Source organism: Caloenas nicobarica, chromosome 10 (assembly GCF_036013445.1).
Source record: "Caloenas nicobarica isolate bCalNic1 chromosome 10, bCalNic1.hap1, whole genome shotgun sequence".
NCBI lineage: Eukaryota > Metazoa > Chordata > Aves > Columbiformes > Columbidae > Caloenas > Caloenas nicobarica.
In genome coordinates, this window is record NC_088254.1 from 9,117,709 (window position 1) to 9,125,031 (window position 7,323).

The 7,323-nt window shown below is 39.7% G+C and overlaps 1 long non-coding RNA gene across 1 annotated transcript; it reads right to left on the reverse strand.

Annotated features, from left to right (window-relative positions):
* Window positions 1-3,987: 3,987 nt before the first annotated feature.
* LOC135992650 (uncharacterized) lies at window positions 3,988-6,932 on the reverse strand. Its single transcript, XR_010606753.1, has 3 exons — window positions 6,802-6,932; window positions 4,408-4,518; window positions 3,988-4,046 (listed from the first exon to the last, which is right to left on the reverse strand). It is a non-coding gene; the product is annotated as an uncharacterized LOC135992650 (long non-coding RNA).
* Between the last annotated feature and the right edge of the window lie 391 nt (window positions 6,933-7,323).

A 7,323-nucleotide genomic window follows, 5' to 3' on the forward strand; every position in this document is an offset into this window, starting at 1 on the left:
TAGTTTTCATATTTAGCTATGCAACTGTATAAAAGTTAAACCCTGCTTTGATGTTATGCCCAATACTGTTAGTATTAATAAAAACTTATGCCAGCCCTTCCAGTGAAGTCGTACTTAAAGGAAAACTCAAAACTGCCACCACCTCCCGTTTCAACTAAACCAATCTACCAGTGCAGCAATCATGACTCGAAAAAGTTGTTGCAAGCAAAGTTAAATGAAGTTAGACATCTCTTCTTTCATACTGTAGTATGTATGAAGCTGGGAACATTCAGTTTTTCTCTTACTGTGACTTAAGCACCAACTACTTACTGTCCTAAGTTACCCAGCAGTATATCTGTATGCCCAAACTCATTGCAAAAGTTCATCTTTCAGAAGCTTCCTAGGAGACCTACATAAAGACAATAAAATCTAATGTGCTGTTCAACACTACACCTTTTTAGTACTTCTGGCTCTGTCATTATGCACAACCCTGTCCCTCTGTCACCAAATTGCTTGAGTATTCTTGTAAACTCTGAGCTAACTGATTATTTTTGCACCTTGATTTCAACTCCTGTAAGTCAGAGGAAACTCTTGCCTAACTTCACATGGATGTGTGTTTAGCACACGACCCACTGATATTCTCAGATGTAATTTCAGAACATTATTAGCAATACACATAACCCCAGAACAGGCTAGAAAGACATTTTGCCCAACGTGTTCAGGCATACACTAGGCACAATCTTTCAATTTCCTTGCAGCTTCAGTCTGAGGTGAAATGGCAAAGACTGCCCTTCCAAATCTGATGTTCTGCAAAGCAGTGGCAGATTCAGCATTCCCTACTTCATATCCTACAGAGCAAGCCAAAACTTAAGAAATAGACTTGCTCAAGAGCTGGACAACAGAGGCAGAAACAGATCCATTCAGCAAGGAGAGCCAAAGGAGGCAGAGAGAGCGCCAAAACCACCACCTTCCTCCTGCTGGCTACGCAAGTAAGAAAGGAGACCTGAACAATGGAGGCAGCAGAACAGGATTACACTGGGGTCATTTGGTGTAGTTCCCAAACGGCTGCTAACAGATGCCTCTAAGCAAAATTTGCTCTGCATTGCTGCTACCTCATCGCCCTGGAGCCACATACCCTACGCTCAGTTTGGCAAACTGCTTCACCCACCCAGGCTGAGATCCAGCCATCAATGGGCCCATGTGTGGGGCCCAAGCTCCACTGGCTCCCCCATGTTTTGGACCCATCCCTAGAACTAGTAATTATTCCTTTTGCAGTGCTCACCTGCCAGAGAGCATCTTCCAGCCCACCCCTGTGGGGCTCTAAGAAAAGTGCAGCTAAGAAAAGGGTTGATATAGAATGGGTCAGCTGACAAGCAGAAAAGGATCAAAGACCACTCGATAAGCATAGGAACAGTGGATAGTGAGGGAGGAAAGGACACCAACGGGGACAGATCATGGGAAGGGACAGAGAATTTAGGGAACAAGAACATAAAGGGACTATTATGACATGGTAGCTTCCAACCTATGGCTTGAAGGCAACACATTGTAACATTTCCTGTGACACAGGAAATGAAAATCTTCTGAGGAGGACATGGAAAACAAAGCACAATGTTGCCATCAGCATGATCTGTGTTCAGTGGTGTTGTTGATAAGCCAACACAGGCTGGGGAACACAGCTCTCTGTCTCCCTTAGCTAGAAATTAAAATTACTTCACCTGATTCCCCTCAAATTTTGTGGTGTTTTTTTGTGTGTGTGTGTGCGTGTGTGTGTCTGCATCTTTGTTTAGAGGAATTTGGCTCTGGAGCTGGCCAGCTCCAGTGGGCTACAGCATGTGTAGGCACATTCTGCAGCCAAGATAAAATGGCTACAGCCCATTTCACTACAGAGAAGTGAATACTACACAAAATGTCCCCAGTGCTGCCTGTGACTGAACTGGCCTGTGATTCTTAGTGCTGCTCATTTTGGTGCTCTCGCCAATGAGATGGTGACAGGCACGTGGAGAGATGCTCACTGGTGCTTTCTGTGCTGATCCTGTTTCTGAGGGTATGAGCTTAACTTCCGGAAGTGCAAACCTGCCATACTTCACGAGTACCCAATATGCCACAAAAAATTGGATTCCTGCTGGAGATCAGATGAAGGAAAAGACCCTCCTCTGAGAATCAGAAGATAATGAAATTTCTTCATTTCTAACCAAATAAACACTGGAATGTTTATTCTCTGGTCCCTATTTCATGTACATTATGATTTTGAAATCTTTCTGTTTATGATATGCTGCAAAATGAATGTTCCTTACACACAGAAATAAACCACCCTTTTTCTCCTCGCTATACACACACACACACACAAAATTCTAGTAAGAAACTTCCTTCCACATCCTTCCTTTGTGGTTGTGAACTCCTCTGGGGCTGACACAGCTCCCAGCAGAGCCAACAGAACACTTGCCATTGCATTCAGTCAGAATATCATTGTGCCCTTTCTTGTAACAGGCAGAGAGTTAATTGAAGAGAGTTGAAGATGTATTGTAGGAGACAGGAGTAAATGAAATTATATGAAAACATTCTCACGGTTTTGATTTACTTTACAGAAAGAAGCAAAATATTAGGTATCTTATATTACTTCATGTTTGCCTGAAGGGCAAACGTGAGATAAACATTCAGAAAATTCTAAAAATGTAGCAATAAGCCGCTTCTACTAAGTTCAGTATGAGTTCTGCGTTACTGAGAATACCTTATTATTCTAAGATGCTGAATAGCTGTCTCTAATCCTGTTTCAGAGGGCAATAGATTCCATAGGCTATTCCTTTGCAAAACTGAAATTGGAAAACTAAAATTGTAAACAGGACTCTCAGAGCAATAAACTAGACAAGTTTGTAGTGTTGCTGACATCTACTGAACGAAAGCAAAATTGCACGTCTTAGCAACGGGAAGAGGGGAGAGACTTGGCCCTTATTTGTTGTCATTTTAGTTTTCAGATGCGTTTTATGCATGCTTGCATATTTATTCTTTATCTTGTATCAGTATTAACTTGCTTCATTTAACGTCACTGGGTCAACAGAGAAGTCATAGGGAACATGTAAGAGGAAATACAAGGGACATTCAGGAGACAGCTGTATCCCTTTCATAAATGCTGCAGACTTGTTCTTGTAATTGCAGAAGTCTGAATTCCCAGATTGAGACACAGCATCAGGTATATCGGGATGCACATCTAGTTCATACAGACTACACATAAGCCCTCAAATTGTGGCAGCTGAAGCCAAAATCCATATAGTACCAAATACTGGATTTAGGAAACAATGCTGCACAAGTGATATTGAAAATTTATATATCATTTGTTTCCTATAGGAAATGGATAATTCAGCTAAACTGTGGCAGGAATAAAAATATCACCACTAACAGAATGGTACTCAAAATAACAATTCAGAGATACTTTCTGATCTGTGTGTCTCTTGTCATGATGACATATGGCAGTTATGCTATTCAAGGCAACTCAAGAAAAAATTTTGCTGGTATCTCATGCATTATAAAGCATATTCTTTCCCCATGCCAAACAAAAGAATCCATAGTCATCCTTACAGCAACAGAACAATAACCATTACTACAGGTCTCATGTCTAGGGATTTCATCCTACAAAGTTAACAGGAAAGTTCTGTGTATCTCAGTTTGGGTAACAGCAAACGTAATTCATTGGGGCGGTGGGGAGGGGAAAAAGAGGAAGAAACAACATAAAATTCTAACAGTTTGAACGAGTAAGGGTGATAATGATTGTGAGCAGATTTGTGTTTCTCTGCTTCTGGGTGAATTTCTCATCACTGAAGTTACATGGAATTTAGAGGATTATAAATAAAAAAATAATTTGTTCCGTAAATATTGGTAACATAGGCCAACACTATCAATAACACAGCTTAATTAATTTGTTTTTTGTAATAAAAGAAACATCCACAGTCACAATTAAATATCACATCACAAGATTTGATCTGTGATGAAGTTGTTATGAAATGCCCCTCTTACCTTGACAGGGGCAGGATTTCAGTGTCTGCAAGGGCTTTTCATGTTTGTTTTTGCAGATTCTGAAATGGATATAAACATAAAATGAGCTCTTTGTGTAAAATATCTGGTGTATAAAATATCCCCACTAGTCATTCTTGGTCACAGAGGGCTAAACCCCCACTTTTTTAATGTGAGTAGGTCCGGTGAATAAAACTGATATATGTTCAGCTCCCACTTAAGTTCTGCTCTGAGTACCACACAAGATTAAAATCTGCAGCACAGTGTTGAAAACACTCTCCCAATTGTTCTCCAGCTGAAGGTACCTCATTTCCATCTATGCTACAGTTATCACCTTGACTTTATTTTGGTACCTAAAGCTTGGCTTCTATGTACGTTTTGCTGTGCCACAATCTTGGGAGGGCTATGCAACTCAGCACTTACTTCTCACACCAGGGTCCGTCAGAATTCATGCAGTCATGACTGTCTGATCCAGTGTATGTTCTCATTGCTCACACTGGCGTCCTGAGCAAAAGTAGTTGCAGCCTTGTCTTTCTGGAATAGGAAAAAGTGGGCTATATAGCTTTTCCACCACAATAATCCTTCAAAGAGCAACTGGAACCTAATCTTTCCCTTCCACGTGTCAGACAGGTTAGAAACCCAGGCTGGCTAAACTGGGTAACAGCTTCCCCAGAGGAGATAAGCTTGCACCAGTACAGAATAGTTTGCAGGCCCGTGCTAATGAATTCTTCAGAAATACAAGAAATGGACTTGAAGGGAATAGGCTTTCTGCAGTAAAGGGATTTAACTCCAGCTGAATTCTAGAGTCGCCCTAATCATTGGATGGTGTGATCTCAGAGAAACGACATTCACCTAGCATCTGAAAAGAAATACCTAGGAACCTTTTCTCCTGTCAGACTGCAAATCCAGAGTACCTGGAGGTACTTCTTTACCAGCTCTCTTTTTGCTTTCTGGTGTGATCTGGACTTTGCACGGCTCTTTCAGAGGGGACTTCTCCCAAGTTGTATATGAAGCCCTGGCGCTTAACTCACAGCTGTGCCTTCCACTCTGTGCTCAGAGTTCTGAAAACTGCACAGCATAGTGCTCAATGCTGTAACATCTAAATCTCAGAAAATCTCTTAATGAAGTGCCATTTATACACTCATATCAATCTGCTTTAAATGGGCATTTAGGAGGCTTAAGTATCTAGCAAAGAAAAATCGCATGGCCTGGTACTTGGATGGAGTTCTAACACGGTGTTATATTTAAAAATACACAGATTAGAAATAAAAATGAGGGAGCAGATAGATTTGAACAACTGTTCCTGAATGGAATTGTTTCCTTATTCTATTATAAATCTATTTCTGATTACCTAAATAGAATACTGAAACATTTAGCTTTCTAGAAATAACTCAGTTCCAAAGATGAGTCTCTGAAAAGGCTCACTCTGGCTTGTACTCATTGAAAACCAAGGCACTCAATATCAACATTTTGGCAATTCTAATAACAAAGACTGCCAAAAGTATGTTGTCTATCAAATGTACATGGAAGAAAGATGTTAGAATATTAAGAACAGATGTCACGGATATCTTTGAAAATACTCATGCTCCCTAAGTACTCCGTAAGGCAAGATGGACAAAAGCTCATGAAAGATGAGATTAATGTATTTTGTTCAAATGCTTCCAAACGCCATATGTGTATGTAAACTTACTTATAAAATATGTACATTTAAAGATGTTGGAATGGAGGATTGTGTCATAATTTGATAATGGTCTTGTATCTTAAAATTTAGAGCTTTAACAGTTCAATAACATATTAAAGACTACTTCTTATAGTCTGTTATTTAAACCATTTTGTTCTGTTTCAGCAAAAGTGTGCAAGATTTTCCAGTTATTGAGTATTCATTTATTTACATTTTAATTATTCTACTGACAAAGGAAGTTTACAAAAACCCCCTTATTAGAAAAACACTTACTCAACTTAGTGCAAGTAATCTTTACATAAAATAGCTTGTCTAAAATTAAAACACCACTTAGTAAACCTAAGTATCTTGAGAGTTTGAGGAGCCACAGAACATGCTTTCATCCTCTGCTCTAGTTATTTTCAGCATTGACAATTCCAAACAGTAAAACTTAAGCCAGTTTCCAAACAGAAAAATTACAGGGATTGGCCAATTTACTTACTTATACATAAACACAGGAAGCATTGCATTCTTTTTAATTGACATGATTAAGAAAATAACCTCACCTCTAGAGCTAATGTTTCCAGATTTTGGGCACAGAAAATCACCTTACACAAATGAAGCCAAAATTGTCATAGGACAGATTCAGGTGATGCAGTTTTAAAAACAAACAAAACAAACCCTATTGAATATTTTGAGGCTCCAAATAAAATAATGGGCAATGACAACACTGTGTTTCTTATGGGATGATATTTTTAAAACACCCACCAAGAAACCTGAACATAGCAGTTTGAGGCAGTGATCTTGATTTTTAATTTTCTTACTGAAATCAGCATTTCAGTAAGAAGTGGATCACAGCTCTACAAAATATGCCATGAACTTGCATTCACTTGAGCACGCAGCACCAAACAAGACTTTTTAAGTTTAAACCTCTGTGCATGCTAAACTAAAACACATTTTCTGAGGTAAAAGACTATTTGATGTTAAAATGTGCTGAACTCAGAAACGTGATGTTATGGATGGTGTACAAGTAATGTAGTAACATAATAACAAAATAAGACAATCATAATGGAATAACAGAACAACACAACCTTAATGTAATAATAGCAACAACAGTGACATTTTCTGGTTTTTAAAGTTTTTAAAACACTGCTCACCTCTTCTTACTGTGTAATGCTGACAGGACAACAGCGAAACAATACTGACAACTACAACAATAATTTCTCGGCCCAGGGCAGGCCGGGCTGCCGAGCTCCAGCCCATCGTGGAGACCGGCTCTCCTCCTGCAGCACAGATCTGAAAAACATGTTTGATTTCCGTCAGCACCAGCATGTGTGAGGGCTTCATTGGAAAGGGATAGATTTAAGCCTAGTTTTGTGAAGTACACACTTACAGGCTTTGCTGAACCAGGCCCTAAACCACGACTTCTCTTTTTTTTTAAAATCACCCCCTCACATCGACAGATGCGAAGGCAGCCTTGGCATATACAGATGGCTTAATTTTTTCCTTTTGAATAACCTGGTTATATCCAGTTTCCGCAGCAATTGTAAGAGCGCTTACATTGTTTTCTTTCATTTCCCTCTTTTAATAATACGAAGCAGACGCGGTGCGTCTGATTTACCTCAGGAGGCAGCAGGAGAGGAAGGTGCTGCCGGCTCCTCCGCGGAATGTGCTGAGGG